Consider the following 23,114-nt stretch of genomic DNA (forward strand, 5'->3'; position numbering starts at 1 on the left):
TAGCCAAAATCCTGGACATATTTGCATTTTATGGCTTTCTCTGCTAGAGCTGTTTTCTCAGTGTTTCCTTCTCTCTCTCTCTCTCTCTCTCTCTCTCTCTCTCTCTCTCTCTCTCTCTGTGTGTGTGTGTGTGTGTGTGTGTGTGTGTGTGTGTGTGTGTGTGTGGTGTGTGTGAATCATTGGCTGATTAGCTTCTTTATTGACCAATCAGGGAATAATCGGGGAGCAATGTTTTTCAAACAGACATGAGGGTACAAAATTCATCATTTGAATACAAGGATAAGCTCTACACAGTGGGCAATAACATTCTACCTACATGAAAGTGCTTGATTTCCTACACTACCATATTCATTGGTTCATTGGATGTTTTAGAGGTCTCCTCACTCTGTCTACCAGGCTATCATTTATCCTATCCTTCTGTCTACCAACTATTGTCTATCTGGTTAGCTTAGAACAATAGGTTCCTGTTTACTGGGTGCTTTATAGTAAATTGTGTTCTTTTATTTGACTTTTGGATTGTTCCATATATGCTCAGTGTGTACACTGGCTGTAAGTCAAGCTCATCTTAAACTTCCTCTATCTCTGCAATGCTCATCTGTTCCTCCCGAGATCCCTGGTTCTTTGGTTCATTCTAAAAGTAAATGTCTTGAAAAGTCTTCTGATTATTGAGTGTGCTCATTGTTACAGGAAATAGTTTTAATTGAATGTTTTTCTTTAGTGGGTTGAGACTGAATATGAATTTATACTAACCTTTTATCTTTATGAATTTTCTTATGAAACTATTTAAAAGGGTATATTCATTTCATGTCAATCACATAAGAGTCTTCTGTGCCTTCCTCCCTTTAATATTTATATTAGATATTCACATATGAGTAACTTTAAAATATTTTCTCAAACTTTGACTTGGTTTACGATGTTAATTTTGTTTATTTAATAAGGAAGTGATACAAAAGTATTCTCATTGACTAAAGTAAAATGTTCTCATAGATCATTTTCCTTTCCTTCCACTTAGTTTTGATAATTTTTATGCCGATTTAAGATGTGAGTCTAAGAAATTTAGCATTGGTACATCTTGAAACTAAACAATATTTTACCCAAATATTCACTAGCATCTTTTGAGATCATTTGGTCACAGTGTCTCCTCTTCTTCAGCCTTTGGTAGGTTAACATCTTTCCTTGTCTTCATCATCTGCATAATTAGAAGTGTACTACTTGTTTGATGTTTTCTAGTGACCAGATTAAGGTTTCGAGTCATAAAAACCTACCATAGCAATGGTGTGTTCTCTTCGGTATCATATAAGGGGAACATGGTGATAATGTCATATTATTTATAATTATAATTTTCAATAAAGGCACATCTGACAGGCTTCCTTGAAGTTACTGTTGCTTTAAAACAAGGGAATGTGTGGTGAAAGATGCATTGAGAACTATGCAAATGGTCATTTTCTACTTTATCTGCCTGTCGTGTAGTGCAGCCATTCTGTGGCTCTTGCCTATAGCAATTATACCTGTAGCGTTGCTACACTCATTTATGACTTCTCTGTATTACCATAGACAACTTTCTCTAATACAGAGCTGCTCCTCTCCTTCAGTGAAAGGTCTGCTTACTAAGGGTGTTTATTCCCTGTGTCATTACTGATTTTGGTCATTTTTGATAAGAAAAAGACATTTAGGTATATATATGAACAAATGCCTCACACCCATATATAAATGTATATTGTAGCCTATGGGTTCTTTTTGTCTTCCACCTTTCTTTGTTCTTTTTCTACCCTCTCAACTCCTTAACAGTGGTTAGAAAAGAAAAAAGGATAGAGGAGTGAGGGGATGACATTATTGTTAGACTACTTCCTGCTGAAGTTAGGGGCGTCCACTCTTGAGGGCAAGTTTGATCTTCACTGCCAAGATATCTGATTTCTTCTCGTTATTTTTTCTTTCCTCGTGACTGCTTAACAAACTGCAATCAACAGCAACCAGCAACCGATCACAACCCAACAACAACAACAACCCCGCCTCTCAGAGCTCCAGCATTTATATATACTCTGATAAGACCCCAGAATTCCAAATGTCACACTCTTCCAGAAAGTATCTGATGTTGAGGAATCACACTCCCACAGAGTAAGAGGCAGGTCATGGTCAGCTGCAGTGGACAACCTGAAGTAGCCCTATATACCATACCTGTGATTAAAAAGAAAATACATTATCATAGTCTTCTATGTTTTCATAGAAATCAAAATTCTCACTGTAGTATATATAATAATAGTCCATACTGGTGCCTTTGGCCCAGGTGAGAACTTCTAGGTTTATTATAGCTTTTATCATTTCTTTACTAGGAATTTTTTCTCAGTCAGTGGTGAGCATGTTTCCTTTAACTACAATGTATTTACGCATTACCTATCACACATACAGTTTCAGAAACACTGAACCAAATTCTTAAGAGGAACCAATCTATCAGCTGAAAGATTGTTGTGTGCAATTCCTTGCCTCTGCAGCTTTTCCATGTTTAGGCAAAACACCATTCTCAAAGATACCCGTCCTTGGTTGGAAATACGTATTTTAGCGTTTTGATTTTGTGTTATTCTAGCAGATGGTCAGTTCACCTGTGTTACTATGTGAATCAACAGCTTGTTGTATTGTTGAGTGATATTTAAATATATGAATCTACCATGGTTTGTCTGGCATTAAAATATTAATAAGCCTACTTGTGTGAACATGCATTATAGTTTTTCTTAGGGGGAACTCAGAGGTTGCTGCCTTACATCATAGGTGTATGAGAAATGGCCAAACGGCCAAAGTGCCTCCAAACTGCCCTTACCATCTTGTCTTCACATTGCAGAGCTGCAATTTGCCCCTACCTCTTTGCAAAACAATGTTCAATGACATGATTATTCTGCCCCCCCCCCCAACTAATGGAGATAGAAGGTGAACATTTTGGATGGCTTTTACATTAAAGGGTTTTTTTGTTTTGTTTTGTTTTGTTTTTTGTTTTTTGAGGCAGGGTTTCACTGTGTAGCCCTAGCTGTCCTGGAACTCACTTTGTAGACCAGGCTGGCCTCGAACTCAGAAATCCACCTGCCTCTGCCTCCCAAGTGCTGGGATTAAAGGCATGCGCCACCACACCTGGCTAAGTATTTTTTTATATACTCAGTGTATTTTCTTTATGAAAGGTAAGATTTGCTCTTAGTCTGCACGTGCTATTTTAATTATTTTAATTTCTTAATTTTGCCATATAAAGCATCTTACATGCCCTTAGCCAAGTTATAATAGATAATTTTCTAGAATATGGATTTTTGCATCAAATCTGGAAAGCAGCACCTGATACATGGATGATTCACCCATGCCCCCTCTATGCTTTGGACAGTTTCATTTTTAAATTCATTTTTCATGCACTTTGAGTTTATTCTAGTATATTGCATGAAGAATAGATCTATTATTATCATTTTCCAGATGGCTGAACAATTATTCAAACAGTACTTAAGAGTATATCTTGGCCCTAGCGGTTGGAGATGTCACCTTGATCATGTGCTACATTCCCAGAAGTTGTTGGCTCTATTTTGAGCCTCCTTATTCTGCCTCCTCTGTGTAGTCACACACCAGCACCCACACTGCCTTAGGTTAAAGGAGACATTGTATCATATTTCAATACACAGAGAGCTATATTTTCCCTAGAGCTCTTTTTGCTGCTTATAAAGTGAATATATATATATATATATATATATATATATATATATATATATATACAATATATATAGTGAACATATATACATACATATATAGTTTATCATTTGAATATAGTTATATGTTCACTTATCTTTGGAAAACAACATTTTTCTGGTTATCACATTAAGCCAACAATTTATTTTGAGAAATCTGAGATTTCAATATTTAAGGTTTAGAAACAATTACAAAAATATTTAACTCAAGCTACTCCTAATGTATATCTTTTTTTCTTCATGTTTTTTATTGTATATTTTTTAATTTTCATTTCCTCCTACCCCCTGCTTCTATGAGGGTATTCCCCCACCCACCAACCCATACCTGTCTCCCTACCCTTGCATTCCCCTTCTATGGGGCATCAAGCCTTCACAGTACAAAGGGCTTCTCCTTCCACTGATGCCCAACAAGGCCAAGCTCTGCTGAATATGCAGCTGGAGCCATGGGTCCCTCCATGTGTAATCCTTGGTTGGTGGTTTAGTCCCTGGGAGCTCTGGAGGGTCTGGTTGGTTGATATTGTTGTTCTTCCTATGGGGTTGCAAACCCCTTCAACTCCTTCAATCCTTTCTTTAACTCCTCCAATGGGGACCCTGAGCTCAGTCCAATGGTTGGCTGCAAGCATCTGCCTCTGTATTTGTCAGACTCTGAGGCGAAAGCTATATCAGTTCAAATCGGCCTTATTTGTGATAGCTAGAAGCTGAAAACAACCTAGATGTCCCACGACAGAAGAATGGATACAGAAAATGTGGTTCATTTACAGAATGGAATACTACTCAGCTATTAAGAATGAGAGTATCCTGAGTTTTTCAGGCAAATGGGTGGAACTAGAAAATATCATCCTGAGTGAGGTAACTCAGACCCAAAAAAGCATGCATGGTATGTATTAGCCAAAAAAAAAAAAAGTACAGAGTGCTCAGGACACAGTCCACAGAACTCAAAAAGGTCAACAAGCTGAAGTGCCCAAGTGAGGATGCCTCAGTCCCACTTGGGAGAGAAAAGAATGCAATCACAAGTCGGGAGGGAGTGAGGGACTTGGGAAGGAAAGTGGAGGGGTGAGTGGGGGATAGAGGGGAAGCTGATCTGGTATTGGATGAGGGAAAAGGACTGAAGCTCAGAGGACCAGCAGAAAGAATGTAAGCAGGCAACCTCAGGAATAGGAGGTTGGGGGGACCCCCCAGAATACACTAGAGACCTGGGAGGTGAGAGACTCCCAGGAGTCATAGGGAGGGACCCTTGATGAAATGCCCACAGTAGGGAGAGGGAACTTATAGACCCCCCCCCCTCCAGCAGGAAGACAGGACATCAAGTGAGGGGTGGTGTTGCCATCCCACAGTCACACCTCTGAGCCATAATTGTTTCTGTCTGAAAGAATTAAAAGGATGGAAATGGAGAGGAACCTGAGGAAAAGAAGGTCCAGTAACAGGGCCCAAAGTGGGATCCAGCTCAAGGGGAGGTCCCAAGGCCTGACACTATTACTGAGGCTATGAAGGGCTCACAAAAAGGGAATCTAGCATATCTGCCCTCCAAAAGACCCAACAAGCAGCTGAAAAAGTCAGATGTAGTTATTTGTGCCCAACCAATGGACAGAAGCAGCCTACCCCTGTAGTTGAATTAGGGAAGGCTGAAAGAAGCTGAGGAGAAGGGTGATTCTGTAAGAGGACCAGCAGACACCCAAGATCTTTGAAACACTGAACCACCAAACAGACAGCACACACCAGCTGATATGAGGCCCCCAACACATATACAGTAGAGGACTTCCAGGTCTGTGTTCATTCAGAGGTGAAGCACCTAACCCTCAAGAGACTGGAGGCCCTAGGGAGTTTCGAGGTCAGGTAGGGTAGAGGGTGGGGGCATCCACATGGAGATGGGGTGGAGTGGGGAGGAGGTGTGGGATGTGGAGCAGTTGGAGGGTGGATGGGGATGGGCTGGAAATGGACTATGGAGTGTAAAAAACGAATTACAAATAAAATGAAAAAAAAAACAAGCTATAAAAATAAGTGTAACATTTTCTAAAATAAACGTAAGGGAAATTGTAAAAAAAAAAGTAGCTTTACACATTGTATGGAATACATTGTGTGAAATTTAAGATGTTCATAAAATGCACATGTAGAAAGCTCATGTGGTGATTCAACTGAAGTCCATGTAATCAACTAAGAAATGCACCTTAAGAGTAGTCCTGTTCGGAGCCTGATATAGCTTTATCCTAATGTATATATTTTAAAGTTTTCTGAATGAAAAATCATTTCATTTCATGAGTATTTGTAAGTTAATTGTATATATTAATTTCTGAGTATGTTTATTGTCATTTGAATCAAGTTTTCTCTTATATACTACTCTTATAATTTATTTATTATATAAAGGATATTTATTTTCACATATAGGGTTTGATAATTGACTAATACTTTTTTATTTTCATAGTTTACCATTGATTCACTAGGCATTTTTGGATATATATTCAGAGTTTGAAAACATACTTTTATTTCTTTTTTCATATCTAATTACATTAGTTCACACCTGCAGTTCAATGTTAGTGTAAGAGTTTAAAGTATATTAGGCTTAACTGCCTTCTTCTTGATTTTAGCAAGACTATTAATGATTTTTTTCTAAGAATGAACGAAAGTGTGTATGTGTGCATATGTGCATGTGTGTGTGTGTATGTGTGTGTCTGTGTCTGTCTGTCTATTGGTCTGTATCTATCTACTCCTATAAAGGGTTATTAGAAGAGGGTGTTGTCACTCTGGAAATCAGTCTGGTGGCCCCTCAGAAAATTGGACATAGTACTACCAGAGGATCCTGCAATACCTCTCCTGGGCATATATCCAGAAGATGTTCCAACTGGTAAGAAGGACACATGCTCCACTATGTTCATAGCAGCCTTATTTATAATAGCCAGAAGCTGGAAATAACCCAGATGTCCCTCAACAGAGGAATGGATACAGAAAATGTGGTACATTTACACAATGGAGTACTACTCAGATATTAAAAAAAATGACTTTATGAAATTCCTAGGCAAATGAATGCCTGGAGGGTATCATCCTGAGTGAGGTAACCCAATCACAAAAGAGCTCACATGATATGTACTCACTAATAAGTGGATATTAGCTCAGAAATTTAGAATACCCAAGATACAAGATACAATTTGCAAAACACATGAAACTCAAGAAGAACAAAGACCAAAGTGTGGGCACTTTGCCCCTTCTTAGAATTGGGAACAAAACACCCATGGAAGGAGTTATAGAGACAAAGTGTGGAGCTGAGACGAAATGATGGACCATCTAGAGACTACCACAGCCAGGAATCCATCCCATAATCAGCCTCCAAACGCTGACACCATTGCATACGCCAGCAAGATTTTGCTGCAAGGACCCTGATATAGCTGTCTCTTGTGAGGCTATGCCGGTGCCTGGCAAACACAGAAGTGGATGCTCACAGTCAGCTATTGGATGGAACACAGGGTCCCCAATGGAGGAGTTAGAGAAAGTACCCAAGGAGCTAAAGGGTCTGCAACCCTATAGGTGGAACAACAATATGAACTAACCAATACCCCAGGAGCTCATGTCTCTAGCTGCATATGTATCAGAAGATGGCCTAGTCGGCCATCATTGGGAAGAGAGGGCCCCCTGGTCTTGCAAACTTTATATGCCTCAGTACAGGGGAATGCCAGGGCCAAGAAGTGGGAGTGGATGGGTAGGGGAGCAGGGCAGGGGGAGGGTATAGGGAACTTTCAGGATAGCATTTGAAATGTAAATGAAGAAAATGCATAATAAAATAAAAAGAAGAGGGTGTTGTATCTTGTGAAAGCCTTTTCACATCTAATTGAGTGTTTCATTTCATAGACTGCCTTATATCCATTCTGAATTCTTGTTAGTCAGCTATGTTTCGTATTTAACATTGGTCCTAAGTTCTTTTCCATTTTTTTGCACAGTCATTTTTCTAAACCATTGTCTCTTTCCTAAAAGTGGGTATTAAATGTCAAGGAGTATCCAGATTCTGTTGTCTCACTGAAGGATGTTAAATTCTATTCTATCCGACAGTAATGCTGCTGCCATATCGTCTTGATCTTCCACGAGCTTGGCTTCCAGTTTTTCTCCCAGCCAAGAACTATTGCTTCATCATGGCCTAGGATTTCATTTTTCAAGAACATAGATGTTACACAAATTGAATGAGAGCTTTACCCAGTCCCTCTCTGACTTCTAATGATGTTGCTGAAATCTTTCATCATCTTTTTTACTGTCTCTGTATATCTCTGTCTCTATTGCTCTCTTTTTCACTCACTTATAATCTTAACATGACAATACACAGCTACGAATCATGCATTTGACAACAATTTTTTGCATATATTTTGGACTTTGTATGACCCTTCTTTGAGAAACTTTCTCCTAGATTGATGTTTCAGCGACCACAGATTTGAACCCGAGTCTTCAAATTCTCGTGAGTTCAAACCCTTCATCAGAGAGAATGGATAACATCTTTAAACAAACAGCCATAGGAAAAAGCCCATCTGTGGGCTTTCCTTAGTAAATGAAGCATTTCCCCTCCTGGTCTACTGTTGTTGCCAAAGCTTCCATGTAGGGGCCGAGTACTGTCCTTGGAACATTTATAGTTATGGTGGGAAGTTTAGTGTTGCTCAAATGACTCTGCCACAACTTGAATCCAGAGGGATTCACTGAAGTGAATGTGAGTGGAATTAATTCCAAAGCTAGTGGCATTGGAGTGTTGGTGATTGAATAATTTGACTGTTTCGAGTGAAATGGTTGGGAGTTGCTGGCCTGACCACAGTCTCTCCTACTCCTGTGGTGACTACTCTGGCTTGGGTGAGCATGTCTGCTGTACATATGCTGTATACACAGCTAGGGGCAAACAAGCACCATCTCTTTTCATTTCTAAAGGGATGAAGGACACTTGATATGGAAACCCCAAATTAGCTTCTAAATGTTGCATTCTACTTGATAGGACACCTTACCTTTAACAGTAATGTAAGATAGTCCTTACAGTCATAAATTTAATTTGATCATTTGAAATACATGTGGTAAATCTGTAAGAGAATATTTGTTTTATAAAGGGATATTTGCTTGCGTTCTAGATGATGCAGAAGGCAGACTTTTTGAGGATTTATTTCTTATATTATTTCAGATGGAAATGGCAACAACTAGTTTGGGCAGTTGTCTTTAGCAGTGTTCCCTATCAGAGTGCAGAGATACCGTCACTTGTAGCTTCATCGAGTTATAAAATGTTCAGTGTGAGTCACATAATAGGGAGATCAGAAAGGCACATTCTATTTTGAGAGTACTCAGTATATGAGGATTTAACTACTGGTTGCTAACTTCAAAGATGACTACACAACGTGAGAGGCATTGTGCCCTGAACACTGGCTCTGTATAATTGACTTTCAGATATATTGAAATAAAATGGAACCTAAAATAATTTGATTTTCCAATTTTCTATCTATCCAGGGGATCAAGGAAGGACCTGTATTTGTGATATGTGTAATAACTAACCTTTTCTAAACAGGCCATCTTGTCTAGGAGAAGAGATGACTTGATGTTCTCACTGGGTAAGGGCCATGCTTCAATCCTGTAATTGTACAGATGCATTCTTATTAGACTTGGTTATAGTTGTTATGCATGAGCTTTTGGTAATTCATGATCTTCTTAGTAAACCCCAAGTTGGTTTCATTCCACGTGCCAGTTAAAATATCAGCAGTGAATGCATTCTTAAATGTGGGCCTAAATTCAATCATAGGTTATCACCAGTAACTGATACTTTATTGAGTGATATTTTTAGGAAACTCACTATTAGCATATAAAAACTAAATCAGGAATTGAGATAAATAATTGGAAGGAAAAAGATGATGAAACCAAAGTGGTAGCCGGGTGTCAGACTTAAAGCTAATTCTTGTAGAAATATAGAAGAAATAATATTTAAGAGAATTTAAGAAATAAAGTTAAAGACTATCTAATCAGATTTGGTAACCACAAGGGGATAGCAAAGGATGAGGCAATTTGGGGAGAAAAGAATGGTTGTTGAATAAGAAATAGCATAGCAAAGAGAAAATACAATTTGAGATAAAGGATTAGGGTTTAGGGATGTAGTGTAGCATAGAAATGGCTATTTGGGATTCACTCTCATGGAAGTGATAAATGAAGTGTTCAGAGTGTATAAGGCAGGGCTCGCCATCATCTGCAATAGAGCAGAGGATGCTGTGGTAATTTTGTGGCACAAATTTATAGAAACATTTTGTCTTAAAATGTCTCAGTGTGACATATTCCAGGGTGCCTTTCAGTATTAGAAGTTGGCCTTTTTTCTTTGGTGGTTTGCACCTCTTGTATATTAACCTTAGTATAGCCTTTGAAATTTCAAAAAACAAAAGAATTTCTTGGGTTTTTCTGTACTGTGTTCTTATTACCATTCTTTAGAAACACACACAAAAAAGATGTGAAACAGGCTTAATGAGACCTTAATTGATTCATAGTCTCCAGTGATTTGCCCAAATAGTTACAATGGTTTTTAATCAGTTGTTATATTTAGAACACAAACTTTTTATCTCTCAATATGCCAATAATTTTTTTCTTGGATTGATGAATTGTAAACCAGAGGAATAAATGCTCTAAGCTTTTAAGGAGAGTATTTTCCACATCCCACATGACGGAACTTTGACCATTACTTCTGGTGTTTCTCTTCTGGTGTTTACCAATGCGAGTCTAGAAATTACCACCAGGCTCTCATAGGTAGAGTCATCCCACTCATGAGTAGCTTGCTGGAAAGTTCCATTTCTCAGATGTAAGCTAAAGTCTGCCTGTAGTAATCCCATGTCATTTGCAAACCTTATTTCCATGCATTGGATGGAAGTGAGGCAGTTACTGGGGCTGTTCCAAATTCTTGCCTTCTTTACCCTATAGAAGAAAATGAGGAGGAGGGTGACCCCATAGGAAGTCCAGCAGTCTCAATTAACCTGGACCACAGAGATCTCTCAGACACAGAGCCACAAACCAGGCAACATACACTAGCTGATCCAAGGCCCCTGACATATATACAGCAGAGGACTGCCTGATCTGGCCCGAGTGGGAGAAGATATGCCTAACCCTCGAGAGACTTGAGGCCCCAGGGAGTGAGGAGGCCTGGCGGGGGGCTGGGAGGCCATCCTATAGTCTTTAAGATGCCTATCTCTTTGTTCCTGATTCTCTGAGAAAGAGAAATCAGAAATCTATTCTGTGTTCTTTCCACTATAAAACATCAAGAATCTAATTCCTTGCTATTAAGAAAGTATTGGAAGGCATAAATTCTCACATTCAGAGATACTGCGGTCATCAGCAGCATAATAAGTAGTAGAGAGGCTGCATCCAATAAACACACTCATTATCCTTCATTTCATGTAAATAAGCAGCTCAAGAATTTGAATTTTAACACTGCCACTTATGAGCATATCTATACAATGATTATACAAATGTTTTCCTCTCACTAAAGCAGGTCTCCAAAAAACAAGACTTTTTTTGTTGTTGTTACCTAATTGCATTTCTCTGTGTTCTTGAAAGTGATTGAACAATGCAGCCATATAGCATCTCGAGTTAGTTTTCAGTGAGTTCCGACTCCAGGGCGATGAGTGTGTAGTCTGACAGACATGAGCTACCTACACAGAGGCAGCAGGCCCAGGCTTGCGGAGGATGGTTTTGGGTGCTGTGCTGGAAACATGATCCAGCTGGTACCAGACTGAGGTTCTAGTGTGTTGTCTTTTTCCATCGTCTTGCTAAATTTGGCCCTCTCCCCGCCCCCCTCATAGTTTCTAATCCATCAAGTTACATCCCACAGTTTCTTCAAAACAGAAGATGCTACTTTTAAGGGATTTTCTGAATTTTATTTCTATGGAGGTTTATGCAGACTCGTGTTTGAGTTGTTGGGTGTCTTTTACCCACCAGGTCAATGAGAATGACCCCTTAATAGAGTCAAAGAACCACAAAACACATTTTCATCCTGTAATAGGCTGAGAATACCCCCAAATTTTGGGACCATATATGTAACTCCTTTTAGAAGACACTAAAAATCAAGGGTTTGAGGGTTGATTCAGGGAGCTGAGGTATGTGTTGGCTCATCTTCATCACTGCAATTGTCTTATGTACCCCAGAAAATAGCTTCATCCCATCTTTTCGCCATCTTCTCTTTACCAAATTTATTTAACTTGTAAGGTGTAGAAATTAGTGGTCCTTACATGACCCCCTTGATACTGTTGCTGTATCCCAAAGGCCTGCCTCAGCTCTGTGACATTGAGATACTCCATACTCAATTTTTCTTGATGAATTAAAATATCAAGGTATCATTGGATAATTAAAACCATCTTAGTCTGGTATCTGCTGAATACTTAGTATTGCATTAGATAGCCTACGAATTACAGACAATTACATTGTCTATTCACTTCTCTAGGTATTAATTCCAGATACAAAATAAACAAAAAAACGAGCATGAGCTATTGAGGTGGTTAGCAACTAAATAGAATGACATTAATGCCTAGGGTTGTTGCTATTCTGTGTGTTTGTGTGCTACAAAGCTGACCAATTCAGTTTACTCTTCTTTCATGGGTGCCACTGTGCAACTGGATATATTCCACAGCCTCCTGGTAATCGACATGAAGTTTCTCCCAAGGCACATATGTTTGAATATTCAATACCTTGCTAGTGGAGATGCTGGGGGAACTTTTGCGAGTTTAGGCCTAGCTAGAAGTAGGTCTTTGAGGTGCAGGCCTTCTTGTTTAACCCCTTTGATCTATTTGCTTCTTATCTTGATGATAATGTGTTAACTTGATCTTCCTGTTGCCATAGTGACAAGTCACTCCCGCATCCCTCCCTCACCCTACCCTCCTCTGGTGTGACGGGTTGTACCTTCTCAAACTGTAAACCACAATAAACTGTTCTTCTCTTAAGCTGGCTCTTATTGAGTACTTGATCTGAATGATGAAAAAAATCAATTCACATACAGAATGAGAATCTTAATACTCTGTTCTTCCTCAAACATATACAATGCACATAAAGTTTATAGATAGATTTATTTATTAGGCACTATAAAATATTGGCAAACATTGAAAAAATAGTATGACTTAGTAAATAATAATAAAAATAAGTTAAATGCGGTCTTTCCTGTTAAGTACTGAATCAACCACAGGTAGTTGAAACTGTGGATGATGGGGACTATGATAGTATCAGGTTTCTCTGTTGCTTCTCCCCAATTCATATTTTTAATTGTGACAGTTCTGGTTTACCTTTTATCTTAGTTAGGGTTTTCATTGCTGTGAAGAGACACCATTACCAAGGCAATTCTTAAAAGGAGAACGTTTAATTGGGGCTGGCTTATAGGTTCAGAGATTCAGTCCATTATCAAGGCCAGTACATGGTAGCATCTAGGCAGGCATGGCACTAGAAGGAGCTGAGAGTTCTACATCTTGTTTTGAAATCAAACAGGAGAAGACTATATTCAGGCAGCTAGGAGGAAGGTATCAAAGCCTACCTTCACAGTGACACACTTCCTCCAAGGCCACACCCACTCCAACAAGACCAAACCTCCTAATAGTGCCACTCCCTGGGCCAAACATATTCAAATCACCACACCTCTCTTCCACAGAAAAAGAGAAAAGCTCAGAAGTCAAATTACCTGACTAAATAATACAATGGAGTTTTCAGTCACTCCTGCTTATTTTCTTCACTGATATTATGGTTCTCAGTATGTCGGTGGAAGGCCTTGGCCTCTTGGTCACAGGTATATAAATGCATTTCTTCCTGCAATGGCATTGAAGATATCAGTTTTAAAAAGTTAGACCCATAATGCAACACAAGAGGTACTAAAAAGAACAAATCAGTTGAATGATCATTTGTGTTTCAAAAGCAACATGGTACATGTCATCATAAATATATTTTTCTTATGAATTATAATGCTTTTAATTTATTGTCTTAATAAGATAGGATGTGTAATTATGCCAAAAAAAAAAAACCCTACCAAATGATTAGTGGGGTGCACAGCATGAGAGACAGATCTTGGAATAGAACTCAGAATTCCAGGCCCCCGTCTATCAAGTTTCTTTTGTTTTATTTCTTCAGAATTGAGATACTTTTAAAAGAGAGGGAGAGGGAAACTTTTGTGTGCTGTCTGAAGATATTTCTTAATAATAATTTTAATTTAATACTTTTTAAATCTGTAACAATGCTTTTCAAAGGAGTGTTGAACAAGAACTTAATGTGAATTGCTTGTACAGGGATACTTGAATTATATTTATTTTCTTAATTTTCATGCTATTTTATGTCTTTAATTAGTCAGTCATAGTCTGCTCCAATAATAGCCATGGAAGAACTCGAATGAGCTTGCGTGGCATGTTGTGGCACTCACTTAGTCACATGACAGGTGGCCTGCAGATCTTGGATCTCAGTTAATTAGTTCAAACATTTGCCTCCTTGGGCCAGAGTTTCAGAAAACATGCTTCAGTCACATGCTAGTCTCTAACTAACTCAATCTTTATAAACTGTCCTGGAAAGAAGGAGGAAAGGAAAGAGAGGATGAAGAAGAAGAAGCCTAGGGCATCATAGGAGGGAGCATGATGGTTAAAGGAGGACAGGGGTGATCAACCTGGGTAAGCTGAGTTTCCTGGTTTACAGCAAGTGTTAAAGAAGAACCAGAGACTCTCCAGGGTGGTTTGAAATTCCTCTCCTTGTTCCCTCTGAAAGCTTATCTAATCTCTCTTTAACCAATGCTATGTGTCATCCTTCTGTGTCTTTCTGACAACCAGGGTCAGTCTAGCTGCCAGATGAATCCAGCCCATCAGAGCTGTGCAGTGGTCATCTCAGCTTTAGGGTAGGCCATTAACACACCTAGTCACACTGGGTGACTTTATTTCAAGTGCTCTTCATAGCTAAGACTCAGGATGTCATCCTGCTTACTCCCTTTTGGAAATAGGCAGGGTATAATAATTAATACATCACAACAGATTTTAAAACATTGATAGAGGCTCTCAGGAAGATGTTAGGAGGCAGAGATTGCTTCTAAAGCAAACCTGCCTTCTGAACGTATGTCACAGGAGGCTGAGGGATACAAAGGTCTGAGGGCACCCAAGAATAACATTTTTGTTCTTGATGTTCAGAGTTTAAAACTGTAGTGGTTTACTTAGACTTTCCAAAGAACCAACCTCTCAGCCACTTGAAAATAATCAGATCCCTAATATGTAAAATGGAAGCATTATATGCAATGGTCTGGAATATTTTGCTCAGAGTCTCATGATTCTGGGTTTCTTCTGAACTATTCTCAATGCGTTGTTATGGCTCTTAGGACTAAACAAACATAGGATTTGGGTTATAATAGTGCAACAATTTGTTAGTTTACCACTATATAAGATCTTTGCGACAGTCACCAAACACTGGACCAACAATCTGATGATATTAGACTCAGTTCCTATGTTTAAAGTCTTCTAGCATATGAAGTCAAGTTGCTTTGTTCCTCATTGAGACAAATGATACTGGAGGAAATAAGTATGTTGGGTATATTGAAATGATTTTGGTGTTATTGGAACCCGCTCTTGATACGGAATTTCTGCTATGGTGAAATGCCTTCTGAGGGACAGTTCTAGATTATACACAGCTACCAGAAAGCCATATAAAATTTCCAGGTGAGGTCTATTAATGCTTAGCGACATAGTTTTCATAGGAGGAGTACAATAGAAAAATCATTATCATTGTAAATAGAATTTAACAAATTGTGTAGTAAATTTATCATCTGCCTGTTTCTCTGTCTCTCTGTCTCTCTCTCTGAGTGTGTGTGTGTGTGTGTGTGTGTGTGTGTGTGAATATATGTTTGCATATGTGGAAAAAGAAATATGTGGTCAGTGTATTTGAGAAGAAAACAGATTTATAGACTCATTTATTGCTTTGATTATTTTTTATTGCCATAGAGATTCTCATTATCTACAAATTTATATATGAAAGGCAGTTTTTCTATGCATCCTAGCCTCTCTTGCCTCTGAGTAAAAGTAGATTTATAATTCAAGATCTGTATCCCTAGAATTGACACTTGGGCTTCAAATGTCTCACCTGTGAAAGGGGGTGATGCTATTTTCACAAGATATGCATGAGGGTTTCATTAAACAAATGTGTGAGAAAACATTGCACACTATATGTTTTATCAGAGATGACATACAATAATAAGCTGCAGGTGCCTAAAGACATGTCAGCACCCCTCTTGCTTAATACATTGGCTTAATACATAGTATTTGGCTTCTGTTGAATTGGTCCTGTTATGTGGCCATCTGTTTTAATATTTTCTGCTAGAGAAGATCTACAGATTGGCTTTGGTTGCAAACAATATTGAAAATTTTCAGCTACTTCTTTTTCAAGAGTCTCTCATTTTGGGCTGGTGAGATGGCTCAGTGGGTAAGAGCACCCGACTGCTCTTCCGAAGGTCAGGAGTTCAAATCCCAGCAACCACATGGTGGCTCACAACCATCCGATCACGAGATCTGACTCCCTCTTCTGGAGTGTCTGAAGACAGCTACAGTGTACTTATATATAATAAATAAATAAATAACTCTTAAAAAAAAAAAAAGAGTCTCTCATTTTTAAAGCTATTTTCATTTATATAATTTTCGAAGATTTTTCCGAATTAATTAGTACAATAGTGTATATGAAGGCATAACAGCAACAAATGTATCTGTAGATGAAGACCTAACGCAGGTGAACACATTCTGCCGCCAACGTGTCAAGTAAGTATATTCCATAAGAAAGAGAAAGCCCACTATTTCCACCTGGCCATGAGCAGTGGACTCAAGTGAACCTCTGTACTGTGTTGTTGTAGATAAGGCAGCTTTGGTGTGACTCTGCCTATCTAGGGTAGCATAAGCCAAGGAGATTTAGAGTGAGCGAGCCTCTGATGCAAGTCACTTGCGAGATAAAGAAGCAAAATTCAGTAAGACTCTTTAGCAACAAGGTCTGTGTCTTCTTCCCTCCCTTAGCCCTATGCTTCCTCCCTTTCTCCTGTAACTCCGCCCTCCTCTCTTACTCCTTCTCCTTTCTCTCCTCTCCCCTTCCCTCTTCTCTCCCCCTCCTCTCCCTTCCCTCTCATTGCCTGCCTGCCTTCCTTCCTTCCTTCCTCCCTCCCTCCCTCCCTCCCTTCCTTCCTCCCTCCCTCCCTCCCTTCCTTCCTCTTCTTTTAATTCTCTTGGTTTCCTTCACATTATCTTTTCTCTGACTTTGATGAGTCATCTTCATTTCACATCCTTACCCAATGTCTATTGATTAGTCATATTGGCTATGATTTAGCAACAGTTTTTCTCAGACTCTTAGACACTAAAGCAGTCTTTTTATTTCTAATACCTATAGCCACCTGACTATAATCTTGTGTTCTTTGGTTTGAATTCTCAGGTCAGTCACATGTATTCTATTGGTGGGTAAGGATGGCATCGGCTGTCCATTCCTGACCCACTGGCAGATTTGTTGGGAAAGAGGCATGTTATCGCTGTACCTCGGTAGTATAACTCCTACTCAATGGCAAAGGTGCCTAATACTCAGACCCTCCTCAGAAAAAAAAAAAAAAAAAAAAGAAAGCAGATGAGAATTCTTTCACTGGACAATGGAGGGGGACACAAAATAACATACACGAGATCATAGGATAAAGTGTGGCAAGAAAATGAGAGGGGAAGGGGACTTCTGATTCTGAGAGATTGGATATATTTAGCAACTGGTACATTTGAGGGTAGAGCTGCTTCTTATGAAAATCCAATCTGACAAAGGTGAAAGACTCTGACTGCAATCATGCTGTGGGCCAGAAGGCTTGATGAACAGAAACCACCAGGTTTAAGTTATTAGAAAACAAAACCAGGCCAGAGGAAACGAGAACCGCACTGGAGAAAGGATGGCGCTGTTCTATCTCCCCAAATGTTGAGCTATTTAATATATCATCAGATCTTGACATTTACAATGTATCACCTTTCGTATTACAAAGGGCAAAATGACTTAGAAATATTGCAAAGAGGGACAGTGGCTGATCTTTTATGAGCAAACACACTCTTGAGCTGATCTCTTACCTTTGACTCACTATCACCTGAACAATGGTTTGATCCAGCCAGTGCAATAAAATGTGTCCTTTGCATAAAAAAAATAGAACTCAGCATTCACCTTGCAAATGGAGTCTGGGGGAGGATTGTTTAAATGTGCATTGTCCCTTTTCATACAATGTTCTTTTTTTATGACATTCGGAACAAAATTTTTATCCAGGATGGCTTATTTTCAGTGGTCTCTGTTGACGCCCTGAGATATAAATTGGAAAGAGCCTAGTGACTCATTCTTGCTCCTATAATGTTGTTCATGAGACAGGATTTGACATTTCATCCCAGCCCCACCCCCTCCCCTCACACAACACAGCCTGGCTCAGTCTAACTTAGCTGTTACCTGAGGCAATATGACTGTAGATACCATTTTTGGTATAAAATATCAGGTTGTAAGCTGCCTATGGACATTTTTAATGAGTTTTAACTTAAGGGTATTTTCTGATGCCTTCTAAGAACACTTTGAATACCTCTATTTTATGTTATCATCATCTGTTAGATGGGCCATTTGTGAGCTTTGTCTATCACTGAATTATCTTCTAACTCTTCAAGCTAACATCCAAGTGACATAGCCATGACATCTTTCTGGATTTGCAAGATGTTTTATGCTCAAATGAATAGTCGATTTTAATAATTAAGATCTGCAGAGATTTGAGAGCCTAACAAGAATGGGATGGAATATCAAATCTTATTAAATAGAATTGTATGCCTCTATCCTCCTCATCACAAAAACCTGAGATGTTTGTTGTATTAACCATTCCTACGGTGACTCATGTGACAAAGGGCAAGGAGGCTCACAAAGTCAAAAGGATAAGTCAGGGGCTACTGTTAGACCACATCACAGATGGCTTCTTAACTCTGTCTGAGTCAAGAAATGAATTGTTGAGGAGGAGAGGGAAACATGGGAAAGGATTTTACGTGGATGTTAGATTGAACGTATCCTTTGGCATATCCCTTTTAAGATGCACTGGGACCTTCCAAAAGAGTTTTAAAGTAAGTGAGTGACTGTGCATATTCAGAGATATTAAGATGTATATTGTAACTATGCTCATGTATGTGAATGAGGTTAAATTCTCTTTTGGGGTAGATGTGGGAGGTAAAGGGATGGGGGAATAAAAAAAGACAGAAATACAGACTGGCTTCAGCATTTGCACACTAGATGAAGTAGCTAATGCTATCGAGAGAAAGGGTGGCAGATACAGTCCACAACACAGGACAAGATCAGTTGTTGGGCTTTTCTTTTTCTTCTCTTCTCTCTAAGCAGGGTTGCTCCTTGCTTACTTCCACACTAAATGTTGTTGGTCAGGTCCCTTCTAGGAGGCCCTTTTGATACTCAATATTTCACAGGAATTCATTCACAAGCATCTCCATAGCCAGACTTTCTTGCTATTACTCTTCAGTAATAACAGAGAAACAGATTTAGAAAGACAGAACCAACAAAATATGAACAGATGTGTAGGAAGTGATTGCTTCTCAAAAGAAAACTCATGTGTGTGTGTGCTTCTTTTTAACTAGAAATTGCTACTATGTTGCAGTACCAGAAGTTTAGAAAGCAATGATCTAGAATTCGCTTTCCTCTATCTTTGATATTTTAGGAGAATACATGCACTAGCTAGAACTGTGAACCAAATAGCCACTGCTTTATCATCAGTTCCACTCCTCCTTTCTGAATCTTGATCAGAAACTGTTTTCAGCTAATTCTTAGCATAAGCTAATTACCATGGCCCAGTCCTTACAATAACAAGGTACAAAGATCTAACTTCATCTCATATTAGAATTTTGTAATTTCTACTGTTCCGGCCTTTGAAAAACTAAACTTGATGGTCAGGGAGTTTCTATCTTTCCCTCTCCAATGATGTTTCCATGTGATAAAGTAATTGTCCTGGTCTCCTTGTGTCTGAGATCTGCCTGCCTATTGCCCAAGCAATGGGATTGCTGGGACTAAGGCGAATGGTTTTTTAAATAACAATATTGATTTAATAGGATCTTGTGAAGCCTACTTAGAGAAGGTGGTAAACTGTGCCTCATGGGTATATCCATGAAGACATCTACAAAATGTTAATGTTAGACAGAGGAGAAGAAGATGCCTAAAAGTGGTGAACAGATATCATCCAGCCTATTTCGGGTCTGACTATGACAAACCAGCCAAATCAGTGTGAACTCATTCTTCTTGAGTTGGGACATCCATTTTCTCCTGACTTTGGGTGTAGATGCCTCTGGTCCTTGGGTCTTTCACTTTGATTTAGACGCTGGCCCCACTGGCCATGGGGACTTAGGGTTTACATGAAAACAATAGCACTGGCTTTCTGGACAGCTCATCAGGGGACTATTTTTTGTCCCCATTTTAGCCACTCCTGCATGCAAAGTCATTTTCTATGTATCTACTTGTGTCCTGTTGATTCTGCATCTCTGGGGAACCTGGAAGAATCAAACTAGAAATTCTCTGGGTCTGGAGTCCTAGGAATTAAGGATGCTCATTTTCCTACATTGGTCCTTTGGTGAATTTTTAAATTTAGCCTTTCAAAGTCTTAAGAAATAAAACAACAATTAGCAAATGCAGCAAAATAGACGCATTTCCAAATGATGGTTTTAAGTGAAGGAAGAATAAGAAAGAGCAGAGTCTATGAGACTGTCATTATATAAGATTTTAGGAAATGCACATTTATCTGTAGGAATAGACAGAGTTCCCATGGTTGCTTTGGGCTGGGAGTTGGGAGAAGGGTTATAAAGGGTTCTATGTAAGAGAGGACATAGCAAACTTTAGAGGGCAAAGGATGTGTTCATTATCTAGATGGTAGTGCTGGGTTTGAGTATCAAAATTAATTAAGTTGAAAATTTAATATAAAATCTTATTTTAACTGTACTTCAACAGGATTTTAAAAGAAGCACGACTCAAAAAGAAAGAAAGAAAAACTTTAATCCCCTTCCAACTTTGCATGTCTATTTTAGAGATGAGGGACCAAGGGCAAAGGCTCTCTAGAGGCTCCTTGTGAAGCAAGCATCAGAGCCACCTGGTTAGGGGAACCTATGACCAGGCTTTGTCAGAGAGGCTCCTGCTCACCGGGAACCTGACCAGGGTTCCCAGTAATGCTGACAGACTTACTAACTGAAGACAAAGTATGAGTGCTGAGACAGCAACTGAACATGCGAAGAGCCGTGTCTGCCACTTGACTGTTCTCTAGTAAGGACATAAGGGAACATGAAAGAGCAACATTTTAGTTTTAGAGAAAATACAATTTTAGTTGTTAAAAATAATGGTGTATTCCCAGAACATAATTATATATGAAGTGAGACCCTTACTACAGTGTCTCATATAAAAGTTCTTGATTTTTTTCCTGTCTTTCTTTTCTCTCTCTCTCTCTCTCTCTCTCTCTCTCTCTCTCTCTCTCTCTCTCTCTTTTTCCCTCTTTCTTTTATTCCTTTTTGAGGCAGGATTTTGTTATGTAGTACATGCTGGCCTGGATTCACTATGTAGGCCACACCAGCCTTGAACTCACGATCCTTCTTCAGAGGTCTGGGGTTATAGCTGGATCTACCAGGCCTGCATGGCTCTGGTTGCCTCTTTAATGGCTCAGGTTTTAATAGTGACTAAGTTCCTCATGTGAGTTACTACAAACTCTGAGTTAATAGACACTACTTACAAAGCTTCATTTAATTTGTATTTTTATTACTATTTGTGTATGTGGGTACATTCGTATACATGTGAGCACATATGTACTGTGATATGCATGTCTCCATGTGTGTTGTTACAGGGCAACTTTGTGTTTTATCTTCACATGGGCTCTGGGAGCCTGAACTCAGATCACAAAGCATGCGCTTTTACCTGCTAGGCCATCTCACCACCTCTTGTCTCCCACTTTACTTTAAAAGTTGAAGCCCAATTCAACTGTACCTGTGCATTTTCTAGAATATATTTAAATGGCGGTTTGCTGTCTGTATTTGAAGCATTTAGCCAACAATGGGCCAAAACGCAAAAGAGAACACAATTAACAATGCTTTTGAGAAATCCCGAGTGCCATAATACAAGTGGAAAAAGCCATTTCAGTAGGACAAAGAATGAGCATAATGGTTTAAAATATAAATAGAAAAAGAGGGGACCGGATATTTGTTGTTCCATATTTGGAGCAATTTATTATGACTTTATTAGAAATACAATCATTGCTTTTACATATCAGTTTGTTTCTTTGTTTACTTGTTTGTTTTTACTTAACAAAGCATTGTTGACCTTCTACATTGTTGACTTCTCCTTAGAAGTCACCCTGAGCCCCTGACCTGCCTTTACAGCCAACCCTCTGGATCTACACTCTGATCAGTTTAGGAAGAAAGTGCCTACGGTTGGCAGAGTTGGTGTAAGAAGAAGAGGCAATCTTTCCTCACCACCAGGATAATCAAGATTTTGGCCAGACCTTTGAGTACACTTCATAATCAACACTCTCAGACTCTGGTCCTGAAGCTGATTAAGAAGGGACTTAGTGATTTTTCATGTGGCCTTCCATTCCAGTGTTCTGTAGGTTCAATTGAAGGTGATATGTTTCACCAGCAAGCCACAATTGTGGGACCTGATTTCAGCCCATATCAAGGTGGTGTATTTTTTTCTGTCAATTTATTTTCCTACAGACTACCCTTTCAAACCACCTAAGGTTACATTTACAACAAAAAAATTTATCATCGAAGTATTAACAGTAATGGCAGCATTTGTCTCGATATTCTAAGATCACAATGTCTCCTGATTGATCTATTTGTAAAGTTCTTTTATCCATTTATTCGCTGCTCTGTGATCCCCTAGTGCCAGAGATTGCACAGTTCTATAACACAGACAGAGATAAGTACAACAGAATATCTCAGAAATGGACTCAAGTGTGCCATATGATGCTACCTTAGATCTTAAAATCTGTATTGTAGCTGAAATAAACTTTAAATTACTGTTAAAATAATCAATCACTTTCTTTTTCATACATAGATTTTTTTTGAGTCTTTGATCTCACCATTCACATACCACCAAGATGTCATGATACTCTCATAAGAAGTATACTCTTTGTGCTTTCTAGAAAGAGGGCAACATGGAATAACAAAAGCCAGAAGGTAACATGGTGACCGTGGGCTAAAATACCGTCTCTAGTCCTCCATGCTAAAGACTAAAAGATAAGTAGCTACAACTCTCTTAATGTAAGGAGATTAAAAGTGGTACTGTAGAGTTGTGAATAGCATCTGACAAGTGATAGTCAGTTGACCACACAATTTTGTTCCCTTGTCATGAATTTGTATCAGCTTTCTCCTGTTGCTTTAATTAATCCCCACCATCTTGGTGATGTAAACAATGGAAATATATTAGTGTTCT

The 23,114-nt window shown here is 38.9% G+C and overlaps 1 protein-coding gene and 1 pseudogene across 20 annotated transcripts in view; both read left to right on the forward strand.

The window, feature by feature from the left end:
- The window catches only part of Trpm3 (transient receptor potential cation channel, subfamily M, member 3), an 857,614-nt gene that overhangs the window by 100,105 nt on the left and 734,395 nt on the right, over positions 1-23,114 (forward strand). The window lies entirely within an intron of this gene.
- Positions 22,099-22,703, forward strand: Gm33755 (predicted gene, 33755; annotated as a pseudogene).

The sequence above is a fragment of the Mus musculus genome, chromosome 19 (genome assembly GCF_000001635.26).
Source record: "Mus musculus strain C57BL/6J chromosome 19, GRCm38.p6 C57BL/6J".
Classification (NCBI taxonomy): Eukaryota; Metazoa; Chordata; class Mammalia; order Rodentia; family Muridae; genus Mus; species Mus musculus.